This window comes from Anomaloglossus baeobatrachus, chromosome 2, assembly GCF_048569485.1.
Source record: "Anomaloglossus baeobatrachus isolate aAnoBae1 chromosome 2, aAnoBae1.hap1, whole genome shotgun sequence".
NCBI classification, from domain to species: domain Eukaryota; kingdom Metazoa; phylum Chordata; class Amphibia; order Anura; family Aromobatidae; genus Anomaloglossus; species Anomaloglossus baeobatrachus.
In genome coordinates, this window is record NC_134354.1 from 420,933,763 (window position 1) to 420,949,889 (window position 16,127).

General features: G+C 47.0%; 5 non-coding genes and 2 pseudogenes across 5 annotated transcripts; all 7 read right to left on the reverse strand.

Annotated features, from left to right (window-relative positions):
- On the reverse strand, positions 1 to 174 carry LOC142292667 (U2 spliceosomal RNA; annotated as a pseudogene).
- A 1,600-nt stretch (positions 175 to 1,774) lies between these two features.
- LOC142292492 (U2 spliceosomal RNA) lies at positions 1,775 to 1,958 on the reverse strand. Its single transcript, XR_012750649.1, has one exon. It is a non-coding gene; the product is annotated as a U2 spliceosomal RNA (small nuclear RNA).
- Positions 1,959 to 3,572: 1,614 nt separating this feature from the next.
- LOC142292600 (U2 spliceosomal RNA) lies at positions 3,573 to 3,759 on the reverse strand. The gene has a single exon (XR_012750736.1). It is a non-coding gene; the product is annotated as a U2 spliceosomal RNA (small nuclear RNA).
- Positions 3,760 to 5,091: 1,332 nt separating this feature from the next.
- Positions 5,092 to 5,282, reverse strand: LOC142293066 (U2 spliceosomal RNA). The gene has a single exon (XR_012751077.1). It is a non-coding gene; the product is annotated as a U2 spliceosomal RNA (small nuclear RNA).
- A 1,116-nt stretch (positions 5,283 to 6,398) lies between these two features.
- On the reverse strand, positions 6,399 to 6,598 carry LOC142293309 (U2 spliceosomal RNA). Its single transcript, XR_012751278.1, has one exon. It is a non-coding gene; the product is annotated as a U2 spliceosomal RNA (small nuclear RNA).
- Positions 6,599 to 12,852: 6,254 nt separating this feature from the next.
- On the reverse strand, positions 12,853 to 13,036 carry LOC142292456 (U2 spliceosomal RNA). The gene has a single exon (XR_012750618.1). It is a non-coding gene; the product is annotated as a U2 spliceosomal RNA (small nuclear RNA).
- Positions 13,037 to 14,357: 1,321 nt separating this feature from the next.
- On the reverse strand, positions 14,358 to 14,572 carry LOC142293308 (U2 spliceosomal RNA; annotated as a pseudogene).
- Between the last annotated feature and the right edge of the window lie 1,555 nt (positions 14,573 to 16,127).

Here is a 16,127-nt window from a genome sequence, read left to right on the forward strand (position 1 = left end):
CGGTCCTGGAGGTACTGCAATACCAGGTCAATGCGTGGAGTGGACAGAGCAAGCTCTTTTTCCATCTCCCTGTTCTAAAAATCCATTTAATATATGGTCCCCAGATAGGGGACGTATCAGATATTAAACTGATAAGAACAGATGAGATTTCATCCGCAAATTTCAGAAAACGGTCATCAGCCACCACACAAAAGCGCAGTGCTGCAGGTGATCGCCTCCCGAGCCCAGGAACCACCAGCCATAAGGGGACGTAAGCACCAAAAGGCGCAACAATCCCCGAGGCCGGCGGTTGTGCAAGCCCGGGCCCCTCCCAGCCAAGACCAAGGCAAACCCAATGAAGGGACTACACTTGATCTTAGCCAAAAGGCCGAGAAGCGATAACCAGAATTGGTTTGGGCCTCGAGTGGCACCCTGGCCTATGCCGGACACATCTTAGGGAGAGAGAGCGAGAGGGAGACAAACCCACGCCTACAGAAGACATTTTGTCACCCAAGCCAACTTTTGAAAAGGCTGCTTTGCAGAGCAAAAACAAGAAGAATGGTGCGTTTTGCAGCCGCCGCCCCCCACTGCAATGAATCTGAATAACTCCTCCTTTAGGGCGCAAGCAACTCCCCTCCCCCTTGCAGTCTTTCCAATTCACGATACAAAAAGACGGACAGGACAGGTTGCCTGACTTTCCGTCACTGCCACCCTTTGCCATCCTTACCCGTAGAAAGCCCTTTCATCATCCCCAAACCCTAATCTTTTCCCTTTCCTTCCCAGCCCCCAAACCCTGCCGTCTGTACCCTTCTCACCACCCGCATCCCTTCTCCTGTCATCCCCCTACCACCCGGGAAAAAAAGAGCTTGCCCCCTCCTTACACTAGCCCACCCTCCCACCCAAAGAACAACTTCTGCTGCGCAGCTTGTTTTCTAGGCAGCAGCGCTATTGTGATGTCAGCGGGGGCATTGTGACAAGCCGCCAGTGTTCCGTCTCTTCATGTTGTGCACAATTCAAACGGAAAATACATCAACAGGCAGACTACAGAAAAGCTTACTAACAAAGGTTAGAGGGGGGCTTTCTCAGAGGGCTTTTTACAGTTTTTCTGTTCCCAATTAGCCGTTTAAGTGTACTTATTGAAAGTAGTAATTCTTTTATAGGCCGCCCTTTCTTAGTATTTGACGTTCCTTATATTGCGGTATGAGGCTTCGCAGCAGGTTGCAAACATTCATCACCCATGACTGTCCCCAATTGGGCTCAGAAGCTCAATGTCTATCATGACCTCTCTTTTAGAATGTCCAAGAGCAAGCAAACTATTCCTCCAGGAGGGGGAGCCAACAGACAACGAAAGAGATCATCATTACTCAAAGAAAACCCCAAAAACCAATGCATGATAGGAATAAACAGGTAACTTTATTTGGAGTGGAAGCGGAGAGATCGCACCAGATGCCAATTCTAGATCTTATCACACCTGTGGTCACTGCAGCAGCAGGTGAATCCACTTTGTCCAAAAGGGATCTATTCCATTCAATTGCAAATGATCTAGATAAGACAGAGAAGAAGATACTGCAGCACGGGACATAGCCGAGTTGGTCAGGTTGAGTGGTGATGAGTTTGCTATTTGAATGAATAAAGAAAGTAAAAAGTGTGAAAGATAAAAAACAAAAGGAGGAAGTGTGAAAAGTGAATGGGCCAAATTGAGGTGCATATGAAGACGTATGCTTTCTTCCAATTCATTAAATCGGGCTAATATGAATCAGGTGAATTGAGTTCTGCTTTTAGAAACTGGGTTAAGAAGGGGTGCACCGGTCCTGGAGGTACTGCAATACCAGGTCAATGCGTGGAGTGGACAGAGCAAGCTCTTTTTCCATCTCCCTGTTCTAAAAATCCATTTAATATATGGTCCCCAGATAGGGGACGTATCAGATATTAAACTGATAAGAACAGATGAGATTTCATCCGCAATTTTCAGAATCAAGGTAGCCCCGAAGGCCAGCAGGCCACCACACAAAAGCGCAGTGCCTGGATGATCGCCTCCCGAGCCCAGGAACCACCAGCCACAAGGGGACGTAAGCACCAAAAGGCGCAACAATCCCCGAGGCCGGCGGTCGTGCAAGCCCGGGCCCCTCCCAGCCAAGACCAAGGCAAACCCAATGAAGGGACTACACTTGATCTTAGCCAAAAGGCCGAGAAGCGATAACCAGAATTGGTTTGGGCCTCGAGTGGCACCCTGGCCTATGCCGGACACATCTTAGGGAGAGAGAGCGAGAGGGAGACAAACCCACGCCTACAGAAGACATTTTGTCACCCAAGCCAACCCTTGAAAAGGCTGCTTTGCAGAGCAAAAACAAGAAGAATGGTGCGTTTTGCAGCCGCCGCCCCCCACTGCAATGAATCTGAATAACTCCTCCTTTAGGGCGCAAGCAACTCCCCTCCCCCTTGCAGTCTTTCCAATTCACGATACAAAAAGACGGACAGGACAGGTTGCCTGACTTTCCGTCACTGCCACCCTTTGCCATCCTTACCCGTAGAAAGCCCTTTCATCATCCCCAAACCCTAATCTTTTCCCTTTCCTTCCCAGCCCCCAAACCCTGCCGTCTGTACCCTTCTCACCACCCGCATCCCTTCTCCTGTCATCCCCCTACCACCCGGGAAAAAAAGAGCTTGCCCCCTCCTTACACTAGCCCACCCTCCCACCCAAAGAACAACTTCTGCTGCGCAGCTTGTTTTCTAGGCAGCAGCGCTATTGTGATGTCAGCGGGGGCATTGTGACAAGCCGCCAGTGTTCCGTCTCTTCATGTTGTGCACAGTTCAAACGGAAAATACATCAACAGGCAGACTACAGAAAAGCTTACTAACAAAGGTTAGAGGGGGGCTTTCTCAGAGGGCTTTTTACAGTTTTTCTATTCCCAATTAGCCGTTTAAGTGTACTTATTGAAAGTAGTAATTCTTTTATAGGCCGCCCTTTCTTAGTATTTGACGTTCCTTATATTGCGGTATGAGGCTTCGCAGCAGGTTGCAAACATTCATCACCCATGACTGTCCCCAATTGGGCTCAGAAGCTCAATGTCTATCATGACCTCTCTTTTAGAATGTCCAAGAGCAAGCAAACTATTCCTCCAGGAGGGGGAGCCAACAGACAACGAAAGAGATCATCATTACTCAAAGAAAACCCCAAAAACCAATGCATGATAGGAATAAACAGGTAACTTTATTTGGAGTGGAAGGGGAGAGATCGCACCAGATGCCAATTCTAGATCTTATCACACCTGTGGTCACTGCAGCAGCAGGTGAATCCACTTTGTCCAAAAGGGATCTATTCCATTCAATTGCAAATGATCTAGATAAGACAGAGAAGAAGATACTGCAGCACGGGACATAGCCGAGTTGGTCAGGTTGAGTGGTGATGAGTTTGCTATTTGGATGAATAAAGAAAGTAAAAAGTGTGAAAGATAAAAAACAAAAGGAGGAAGTGTGAAAAGTGAATGGGCCAAATTGAGGTGCATATGAAGACGTATGCTTTCTTCCAATTCATTAAATCGGGCTAATATGAATCAGGTGAATTGAGTTCTGCTTTTGGAAACTGGGTTAAGAAGGGGTGCACCGGTCCTGGAGGTACTGCAATACCAGGTCAATGCGTGGAGTGGACAGAGCAAGCTCTTTTTCCATCTCCCTGTTCTAAAAATCCATTTAATATATGGTCCCCAGATAGGGGACGTATCAGATATTAAACTGATAAGAACAGATTTTTTTTTTTTTTTAGATTTCATCCGCAAATTTCAGAAAACGGTCATCGGCCACCACACAAAAGCGCAGTGCCGCAAGTGATCGCCTCCCGAGCCCAGGAACCACCAGCCATAAGGGGACGTAAGCACCAAAAGGCGCAACAATCCCCGAGGCCGGCGGTTGTGCAAGCCCGGGCCCCTCCCAGCCAAGACCAAGGCAAACCCAATGAAGGGACTACACTTGATCTTAGCCAAAAGGCCGAGAAGCGATAACCAGAATTGGTTTGGGCCTCGAGTGGCACCCTGGCCTATGCCGGACACATCTTAGGGAGAGAGAGCGAGAGGGAGACAAACCCACGCCTACACAAGACATTTTGTCACCCAAGCCAACCCTTGAAAAGGCCGCTTTGCAAAGCAAAAACACGAAGAATGGTGCGTTTTGCAGCCGCCGCCCACTGCAATGAATCTGAATAACTCCTCCTTTTGGGCACAAGCACCTCCCCTGCCCCTTGCAGTCTTTCCAATTCATGATACAAAAAGACGGACAGGACAGGTCGCCTGACTTTCCGTCAATGCCACCCTTTGCCATACTTACCCGTAGAAAGCCCTTTCATCATCCCCAAAGCCTAATCTTTTCCCTTTCCTTCCCAGCCCCCAAACCCTGCCCTCTGAACCCTTCTCACCACCCGCATCCCTTCTCCTGTCATCTCCCTACCACCAGGGAAAAAAACGGCTTGACCCCTCCTTCCACTAGCCCACCTCCCACCCAAAGAGAAACCTCTGCTGCGCAGCTGGCTTTGTAGGCAGCAGCGCTATTGTGATGTCAGCAGGGGGCATTGTGACAAGCCGCCAGTGTTCCGTCTCTTCATGCTGTGCACTGTTCAAACGGAAAATACATCAACAGGCAGACTACAGAAAAGCGTACTAACAAAGGTTAGAGGGGGGCTTTCTCAGAGGGCTTTTTACCGTTTGTCTATTCCCAATTAGCCGTTTTAGTATACTTAATGAAAGTACTAATTCTTTCATAGGCCGCCCATTCTTAGTATTTGACGTTCAGGTAACAACAGGTAACTTTATTTGGAGTGGAAGCAGAGAGATAACACCAGATGCCAATTGTAGATCCTCTCACACCTGTGGTCACTGCAGCAGCTGACTCGACTTTGTCCAAAAGGGATCTATTCCATTCAATTGCACATGATCTAGATTAGACTGACAACAAGATACTGCACGGGACATAGCAGAGTTGGTGAAGTTGAGTGGTGATGAGTTTGCTATTTGGATGAATAAAGCAAGTAAAAAGTGTGAAAGATAAAAATTCATTTCAATTCGCTAATCGGGCTAATATGAATCAGGTGAATCGAGTTCTGCTTTTGGAAACTGGGTTAAGAAGGGGTGCACCGGTCCTGGAGGTACTGCAATACCAGGTCAATGCGTGGAGTGGACAGAGCAAGCTCTTTTTCCATCTCCCTGTTCTAAAAATCCATTTAATATATGGTCCCCAGATAGGGGACGTATCAGATATTAAACTGATAAGAACAGATACTACACTTGATCTTAGCCAAAAGGCCGAGAAGCGATAACCAGAATTGGTTTGGGCCTCGAGTGGCACCCTGGCCTATGCCGGACACATCTTAGGGAGAGAGAGCGAGAGGGAGACAAACCCACGCCTACACAAGACATTTTGTCACCCAAGCCAACCCTTGAAAAGGCCGCTTTGCAAAGCAAAAACACGAAGAATGGTGCGTTTTGCAGCCGCCGCCCACTGCAATGAATCTGAATAACTCCTCCTTTTGGGCACAAGCACCTCCCCTGCCCCTTGCAGTCTTTCCAATTCATGATACAAAAAGACGGACAGGACAGGTCGCCTGACTTTCCGTCAATGCCACCCTTTGCCATACTTACCCGTAGAAAGCCCTTTCATCATCCCCAAAGCCTAATCTTTTCCCTTTCCTTCCCAGCCCCCAAACCCTGCCCTCTGAACCCTTCTCACCACCCGCATCCCTTCTCCTGTCATCTCCCTACCACCAGGGAAAAAAACGGCTTGACCCCTCCTTCCACTAGCCCACCTCCCACCCAAAGAGAAACCTCTGCTGCGCAGCTGGCTTTGTAGGCAGCAGCGCTATTGTGATGTCAGCAGGGGGCATTGTGACAAGCCGCCAGTGTTCCGTCTCTTCATGCTGTGCACTGTTCAAACGGAAAATACATCAACAGGCAGACTACAGAAAAGCGTACTAACAAAGGTTAGAGGGGGGCTTTCTCAGAGGGCTTTTTACCGTTTGTCTATTCCCAATTAGCCGTTTTAGTATACTTAATGAAAGTACTAATTCTTTCATAGGCCGCCCATTCTTAGTATTTGACGTTCAGGTAACAACAGGTAACTTTATTTGGAGTGGAAGCAGAGAGATAACACCAGATGCCAATTGTAGATCCTCTCACACCTGTGGTCACTGCAGCAGCTGACTCGACTTTGTCCAAAAGGGATCTATTCCATTCAATTGCACATGATCTAGATTAGACTGACAACAAGATACTGCACGGGACATAGCAGAGTTGGTGAAGTTGAGTGGTGATGAGTTTGCTATTTGGATGAATAAAGCAAGTAAAAAGTGTGAAAGATAAAAATTCATTTCAATTCGCTAATCGGGCTAATATGAATCAGGTGAATCGAGTTCTGCTTTTGGAAACTGGGTTAAGAAGGGGTGCACCGGTCCTGGAGGTACTGCAATACCAGGTCAATGCGTGGAGTGGACAGAGCAAGCTCTTTTTCCATCTCCCTGTTCTAAAAATCCATTTAATATATGGTCCCCAGATAGGGGACGTATCAGATATTAAACTGATAAGAACAGATTTTTTTTTTTTTTTTAAAACCATTCAGGTTAGTTAAAAACAACAATATCAAGTTTACAACTTTGCTGTTTATCCAAACTCATCACAATGGTTCTATTCTTTTTTTAATTTTCTAGAAAGTATTGCAGTACATATCCAAAGAAAGTATCACAAAAAAACAGAAAATACTGAAAAACAGAGAATTTACCTCTTATTGATACTGCACCAAATAATGCCACTTTAAAACCTTCCATATGCCTTCAGCGTCCAATCCACCACCACCTCTACTCTTATCCCATTGGTAAATAACATAAAGTCTGGAAAGAATTAATCTTACACAGTCGTTAATAGGAACAACCTTCCTTTTAAAAAGTCCCAAATTTCTGACAACCCATAAGCTTTCCATCACACAAGCCATGATAAGCCACAAAATCCTCTCTTTAACACTCCCACATGCACCAATGCCAAACATAGCCACCCTCCAATTAATATGGTTCACACCAGCCAGCCCCTTACACAGGCCTCCTACACATTTCCACACACTATAGGCGTAATCACAGTCCCACATGACATGTCTCACGGTCTCACGGGCACCACATCCCTCCCGTGGACACACATCCGTTCTAATCAGGTCCCTTCTCTTCTGCACATCTCTCACAGGTAATATATCATGCAATGCCAACCACACAACATCCCTCTGCTTATTAGACATACCCGGTGTACTCAGTTTCTTCCATGCATCTGACACATCATTCCCTCTCAAATCATTAATATTACATTCTACCTCATTCGCTCTCATCCTTTTCATCACTCTCTTCGCTGCTCTGAACTCACTCATAGGAACAGCCAGCAAATCATTTTTTCTAATAAACCTCTCAATTATGTCGTACCAGACTGGACACTTGAACGACACAGGCACACGCGCATCCCTTTTTACCCAACACAAGCCATACAGCATCCAGCCCGCCATGTACCTCACCATGTAGGCCCCTTTATTGTTCTTTCCCATTAGGATTACTACCATCTTAATATAATGAAGACTAAGAAAGATTTCAATATTTGGAAAGTTTAAACCCCCATAATGACAGGCCTTGTATAAATGCTCTCTTTTTAATTTTTCCATTTTGCTCCCCCAAAAAAAGGTAAAAATCAGTTTCTCTACTCTTTTTATCTTTTTATATGGGGATGGGAAGACCCCAGAGATATAAAGGAGAATCGGCAGCACCACGGCCTTAATAATCAAAACTTTACCATTCAATGTCAGATCCCGCATTCTCCAGAAATTCAGTTTCCTCTCAATCCGCAATCCACATTCTTCCCAACTCTCCGTACCTCTCAGATCATCATTAAACAACACACCCAGCACTTTGATTGGACCATCCACACTTGTCACTCCGTCCATCTTAACACTACTATCACCAAAACACTTAAAACAACATTTATTCCAGTTGACTTTAAAAGCAGACGCGCCACAGAAGAAATCCAACAACAGCTTTACTCTAGTCATAGACGCAATACTCTCACTCACTATCACTACATCATCCATATAGCCAAGCACCTTCACATTCTTACCGCCACTACCAGGTATTAACATCCCTCTTATCAGTTTCTCACGCCTGATCATACATAACAAAGGCTCAATCACACTGACAAATAAAACAGGGGACATTGGACACCCCTGACGGACACCTGACTTGATCTGTACTTTCCCACTCAAACATCCATTCACTAAGAATTCACTTGTCACACCACCATACAGACATCTCACACCATCCAAGAACTTCTTAGGAAAACCCATACTATTCAAGACCTCAAATATAAAAACATGCGACACCCTATCAAACGCTTTCTCAAAATCAAGAGCCAACAACATGCACTTCTGCTTTCTAGTCTTACAGTCACCAATAACATCCCTCAACAACAACAAGTTATCACTGATGCTCCTTCCAGGCACAGCACACACTTGATCATCCTTTACAACCTTCCCAAGCACTTCACGCATACGATTAGCTAATAGTTTACTGAAAACCTTATAATCAGAATTCAGAAGCGTAATAGGCCTCCAATTCCCCAATTTACTCTTGTCCCCCTTCTTATGGATAAGTACCACTACCCCTTCTTTCATAGAGTCACACAGCATACCAGTTTCCCACATATACTTACATATCTCCGTCAGATCCGTGCCCATACACTCCCATGCTTTCACATATAGTTCAATTGGCAAGCCATCCTTTCCAGGAGTTTTATTCTTTTGTGCACTAAACACAACCTTTCTCACTTCATCCAGAACCACCTCATCACACAAATCCTCACACTCATCTTTGCCTAGTCTACACTCCATGCTAGCCAACACTTCAGTCATTAGACCAGAATCAATCCACTTCTCTCCATACAGTCTGCTGTAAAAGGCTTTCACCTCGTCAATCACACTTTCACCAGTCACAGGAACATCATTCTCATCCACAATCACATCCATATCTACTTTCTTCCCATTCATTTTTTTAAAGAAATATCTGGTACATTTCTCATTCTTATCCAAATGTTCAACTTTCGTCCTATAGATAATTTCCTTACCCTTTTTCTCAATCAGACATTTCAACTCATTTTTTGCCTCCACCAACGAATCACTTACATCAATCCCAGACCTACTACACTTTTGTAACCAATCAATCCGAGTATTCACATCTTTAAATTTATTACGATACATGGTAGCTTTTTTGTAGCCCCATTTCCTGAAAAAAGTTTTAATCTCCCCTTTAACCCAATCCCACCACTCTAACACACTTGCAAACCTGTTTTTGTAGTACCCCCATCTTCGGTACTCTTCTTTAAACTCTTTCATCACTTTTGCATCCTCTAGCAATCTCACATTTAACTTCCATACAGCACCCCTCTTTACAGGTCCACCATCCCCTCTGAACACACCCTTCAAACATTCGTGGTCCGAAAAAGGAACCGCACACTGTTCAAACCTTACACACTCAATATTTTTAGAAAAAAACATACGGTCAATCCGTGATTCTATACCTCCTCTGTCCGCCTTGTACGTAGGTGGTGGTGGATTGCCCAGCTTTACAACAGCGGCATCTGAGAAAGAAAAATCAGAAATGATATGTAACAGCTTTTTCCCGGTTACATCCATATTACCTTCCGTCGTACAATTAAAATCCCCAACAAAAATAGTAGGCATTTTTCCTGGCAAAAATAAACCAACTTTCTCTAACAGAGCTAAACGATCTTCTTTTCTCGTAGGACAATATACATTAACAATCCTAACCCGCCACCCTCTATAGTTAATAATTGCAATGATACATCTCCCCACCTCCACTACTGTATAACTATCAAAAGAAAAGTCCTTGTTACCCAACAGAATCCCCACACCATCATTTTTATTTACAGACGAACCAGACCAAATGTGTTGTCCATGAGGCCAATCTTGATCCGTAGGAGCATCAAACAGTCCGCACTCCTGCAAACAAAAGATATCTGCACCTATTTTAGAAACATATTTGAGGATAGTAGCTCTTCTTCCTCTGGATTTAATTTGTCTCACATTCAAGGATAGGACATTACATGTAGTTTTGGGAGCCATGTTCTTACTAGTTTAACCAGGTAACCGTAAGCTGGCCATCTTCGCCTCAACCTTCTCCTTCTGGAGGCTGGCAGGGAGACACAAAGCAGTGAGTGTCTGCAACCTCCCCAAAAAAATCATCAACTCCAGGTGAAAAGCTAATGTCAGGGTAGACCCGATCACTCAAAGGGCTTGCACTTGCAGTACTGACAGTGCTCCACCCCTTGTCTGCAAGCTTTAATTTCTTAGCAGCCATAAACTCCCCCTCCTCCGATGACCTGACTGCAGCTGAAGCAGAAAAATCCCCCTGCCCAGCTGGACTACCATCTTTGCTCACCAGAGACTTTGTTGTACCCCATGACAGCGCAGGGGACTTGCCCAAATCCTCCTCGATTTCCCCCTCGCCACAGGCAGCAGAGTGACAAGGGAGATCAGCTTCCAGCTCGGAGACCTCCATTCCTTGATCAGGTGGACATGGAGAGACTGCAGGAGCTTTATCCAAATCCTGAGCAGTAGTAACAGGGAGAAGAACAGGGTCATTAGCAGAAACAGCAACAGGGTGACTAGCAGCTGGTGCAGCCTTAACAGGAGCTACAGGGGCCACTGCGACCACCTGAGCGTATAGCCTGGTCTTAGTGCGGTTCCTGCAGTCCCGATAGGCATGCCCGACTTCTCCACAAGCATTGCAAACAATGGGGTTGCTGCAATCCCTAGCCATGTGCCCCACCTGGTTACATTTCCTACAGGTTGCTTCATAAGGACACTTATCCTGAGTGTGACCAAAAACATTACATTTCCGGCAAAAATAAGGGGCATCTGGATAGAACAGGTAACCAGAGTCTTTCCCAATATGAAAAGTAGAGGGAGGGTGGCGGAAACCCCCAGGGCCCTGAGGGTCCACCCCAAAACGCACAAAATATTTATGCTTGCCTGTCCAGAGTCCCTCCTTGTTGGTAATTTTGTGTGAGTACTGAACATAGCTGCAATGCTTCATCAGGAAGTCTGTGATTTCTGCCACATTAACAAAAGGGTTGTGCATAAACACCACTAAAGGAACATCGCCCTTAGAATAAAGCAGGGTAAAGTCAAGTCCACTCAGCAAAGAGTTAGTAGTATTCATTAACAAGGACCGATAAAGATTCTGGCAAGCGCCAATATGGGAAAGGACAAGCACATACCGTCCACTTCGTCTGAACTCCTGAAGACAAACGATCTCATTCTTCTTCACATCCAGGATGTCATATAGAACTTTGTTCACCAAGTATTCCAGATGGAAATGCTGCAACTTTTCCTCTGCGACATCAATACGGAAACCAAAACGGACCCGGGTATCCCCGGTCCCAGCAAAACGGACGGTGGCGCCCATCTTCAAAACACCTCCTGGATCACCAAGGGTTAACAGCCTCGCTCACTACCCCCAATAGCAGCATGTAGCCATTTAAGCTACAAGGCCAAGGGTAGCAATTGAGGACCTCCTGCTAAGACACACGATCCTAGCCAAAAGGCGTCGCCTTCTCGTTTCCTGCTCACTACCCCCAATAGCAGCATGTAGCCATTTAAGCTACAAGGCCAAGGGTAGCAATTGGGAACCTTCTGGCAAGACACTTGATCTTAGCCAAAAGGCCGAGAAGCGATAACCAGAATTGGTTTGGGCCTCGAGTGGCACCCTGGCCTATGCCGGACACATCTTAGGGAGAGAGAGCGAGAGGGAGACAAACCCACGCCTACACAAGACATTTTGTCACCCAAGCCAACCCTTGAAAAGGCCGCTTTGCAAAGCAAAAATACGAAGAATGGTGCGTTTTGCAGCCGCCGCCCACTGCAATGAATCTGAATAACTCCTCCTTTTGGGCACAAGCACCTCCCCTGCCCCTTGCAGTCTTTCCAATTCATGATACAAAAAGACGGACAGGACAGGTCGCCTGACTTTCCGTCAATGCCACCCTTTGCCATACTTACCCGTAGAAAGCCCTTTCATCATCCCCAAAGCCTAATCTTTTCCCTTTCCTTCCCAGCCCCCAAACCCTGCCCTCTGAACCCTTCTCACCACCCGCATCCCTTCTCCTGTCATCTCCCTACCACCAGGGAAAAAAACGGCTTGACCCCTCCTTCCACTAGCCCACCTCCCACCCAAAGAGAAACCTCTGCTGCGCAGCTGGCTTTGTAGGCAGCAGCGCTATTGTGATGTCAGCAGGGGGCATTGTGACAAGCCGCCAGTGTTCCGTCTCTTCATGCTGTGCACTGTTCAAACGGAAAATACATCAACAGGCAGACTACAGAAAAGCGTACTAACAAAGGTTAGAGGGGGGCTTTCTCAGAGGGCTTTTTACCGTTTGTCTATTCCCAATTAGCCGTTTTAGTATACTTAATGAAAGTACTAATTCTTTCATAGGCCGCCCATTCTTAGTATTTGACGTTCAGGTAACAACAGGTAACTTTATTTGGAGTGGAAGCAGAGAGATAACACCAGATGCCAATTGTAGATCCTCTCACACCTGTGGTCACTGCAGCAGCTGACTCGACTTTGTCCAAAAGGGATCTATTCCATTCAATTGCACATGATCTAGATTAGACTGACAACAAGATACTGCACGGGACATAGCAGAGTTGGTGAAGTTGAGTGGTGATGAGTTTGCTATTTGGATGAATAAAGCAAGTAAAAAGTGTGAAAGATAAAAATTCATTTCAATTCGCTAATCGGGCTAATATGAATCAGGTGAATCGAGTTCTGCTTTTGGAAACTGGGTTAAGAAGGGGTGCACCGGTCCTGGAGGTACTGCAATACCAGGTCAATGCGTGGAGTGGACAGAGCAAGCTCTTTTTCCATCTCCCTGTTCTAAAAATCCATTTAATATATGGTCCCCAGATAGGGGACGTATCAGATATTAAACTGATAAGAACAGATGAGATTTCATCCGCAAATTTCAAAAACGGTCATCGGCCACCACACAAAAGCGCAGTGCCGCAGGTGATCGCCACCCGAGCCCAGGAACCACCAGCCAAAAGGGGACGTAAGCACCAAAAGGCGCAACAATCCCCAAGGCCGGCGGTTGTGCAAGCCCGGGCCCCTCCCAGCCAAGATCAAGGCAAACCCAATGAAGGGACTACACTTGATCTTAGCCAAAAGGCCGAGAAGCGATAACCAGAATTGGTTTGGGCCTCGAGTGGCACCCTGGCCTATGCCGGACACATCTTAGGGAGAGAGAGCGAGAGGGAGACAAACCCACGCCTACACAAGACATTTTGTCACCCAAGCCAACCCTTGAAAAGGCCGCTTTGCAAAGCAAAAACACGAAGAATGGTGCGTTTTGCAGCCGCCGCCCACTGCAATGAATCTGAATAACTCCTCCTTTTGGGCACAAGCACCTCCCCTGCCCCTTGCAGTCTTTCCAATTCATGATACAAAAAGACGGACAGGACAGGTCGCCTGACTTTCCGTCAATGCCACCCTTTGCCATACTTACCCGTAGAAAGCCCTTTCATCATCCCCAAAGCCTAATCTTTTCCCTTTCCTTCCCAGCCCCCAAACCCTGCCCTCTGAACCCTTCTCACCACCCGCATCCCTTCTCCTGTCATCTCCCTACCACCAGGGAAAAAAACGGCTTGACCCCTCCTTCCACTAGCCCACCTCCCACCCAAAGAGAAACCTCTGCTGCGCAGCTGGCTTTGTAGGCAGCAGCGCTATTGTGATGTCAGCAGGGGGCATTGTGACAAGCCGCCAGTGTTCCGTCTCTTCATGCTGTGCACTGTTCAAACGGAAAATACATCAACAGGCAGACTACAGAAAAGCGTACTAACAAAGGTTAGAGGGGGGCTTTCTCAGAGGGCTTTTTACCGTTTGTCTATTCCCAATTAGCCGTTTTAGTATACTTAATGAAAGTACTAATTCTTTCATAGGCCGCCCATTCTTAGTATTTGACGTTCAGGTAACAACAGGTAACTTTATTTGGAGTGGAAGCAGAGAGATAACACCAGATGCCAATTGTAGATCCTCTCACACCTGTGGTCACTGCAGCAGCTGACTCGACTTTGTCCAAAAGGGATCTATTCCATTCAATTGCACATGATCTAGATTAGACTGACAACAAGATACTGCACGGGACATAGCAGAGTTGGTGAAGTTGAGTGGTGATGAGTTTGCTATTTGGATGAATAAAGCAAGTAAAAAGTGTGAAAGATAAAAATTCATTTCAATTCGCTAATCGGGCTAATATGAATCAGGTGAATTGAGTTCTGCTTTTGGAAACTGGGTTAAGAAGGGGTGCACCGGTCCTGGAGGTACTGCAATACCAGGTCAATGCGTGGAGTGGACAGAGCAAGCTCTTTTTCCATCTCCCTGTTCTAAAAATCCATTTAATATATGGTCCCCAGATAGGGGACGTATCAGATATTAAACTGATAAGAACAGATTTTTTTTTTTTTTTTGATTTAACAGCATCTTTATTATCATGCACTACTCACAAAAAGGTAACAAACCGTGTACAGTGCCGCAGCCCCGTACACACAGAAATATACAATCATTCTTACATAGCCATAGAGTACGACGCACTAAACTATACATCACGCTCCTATGCTATCCATAACACTCAAGCTGAAAGAAAAAGTTAGACAATAAATAACGACGAACCGGCGATTGGGGGGTGGGGGTAGGGGAAAAGGGGGATAGGGTGGGGAAATCACAGGCCCGAAGCTTTATTGAAAGACGCACATAACGGGAAAAGGAGGGAGGGGGCATTGAAGAGGTTTAAACCTCCTCCTCGGCGCTGTCGTCCGGACTGTCCATGATGGAATAGTCTCTGAGCAGGCTGTGGATCAGCCTGCGGCAATCCTGGATAGACATCCTCTCCCTCTTCAAGATGAGCCGGTTCCTGGCGACCCAAATAGCGTCCTTAAAGCAGTTCATAAGGCGCCAAGCCTCCTGGATGGCTCCAACGGTGTGAGTCCCAGGGAAGAGTCCATAAAGTACGGAATGGTATGATAGGCTCCCTCTGGGGACGGAGTTCCTCAGGTCATCCTCCAGGGCAACCAACAGGCGCTGTGCAAAACGGCAGTCCCAAAAGGCGTGCAGCGATGTTTCCTCCACGAAGGGGCACCTTGGGCAGTACCGGGTTTTGCACAGGTTCCGGGCGTGCATGAATGACCGGACGGGCAGTCCGCCCTGTATCGCCATCCATGACAAGTCCTTGTGCCCGTTGGTCAATCCAGCCGATGACACGTTTGTCCAAACAGTCTCCAGTGTGTCGTGATGAAGTCCTGGAATGTTCTCCATTTCGTCCTTGGCTCTGATGAGTTTGTGGATAGTCTTTGGCTTCCACAAATCAGGCTTGAGTCCCTCCAGTTGGTGTTCCCTCACAAACCGAACCACGTCTCCGTAGAACCATGGCGTCGTCCAGTTGTAGGGGAAGGAGCTGTCCCACTTGTCCCAGCCTAACCGTCTCCAAAGGGGGAGCAGGAAGAAGCGAGACATGGACCCACCCGCGGAACCTCTCTTGACTCGCAGAGTTCGGCGAACGCAGTCACATACGAAGGAGGATCGCAGGAGGGTGGGGATATCGGGTACGCCCTTCCCACCCTTGCGAGGATCCTTGTACATGATGCTCCGCTTTACTCTGTCCATCTTGGATCCCCAGACAAAACGAAACACCGTCCTGGTAATGGCCCTGCACACGGTGGCAAGGGGGGGCCAGGCCTGGGCCGTGTACTGCAGCACGGGCAGTACCTCGTTACGCAGGACCAGTGCTTTGCCCTCACAGGTGAGGCGTCTGAGGCTCCACAGACCGATCCGTTGGGTGATCTTGGTCATGCGTTCCTCCCAGGACTTGAGGGCTGCTCCTTCCTTCCCAAACCAGACTCCAAGAACCTTGATGAAATCCGGCTGGATGCTGAAAGGGAAGGGGGCGGAAGAGGCCGGCTGCCAGTCCCCGAAGAGCATGGCTTCCGACTTCCCGCAGTTGACTTTGGCTCCCGAAGCCCGTCCGAAGGTCTCACAGGTCTGGACGAGGGTGTCGACTGAGCGCCGGTCCGCG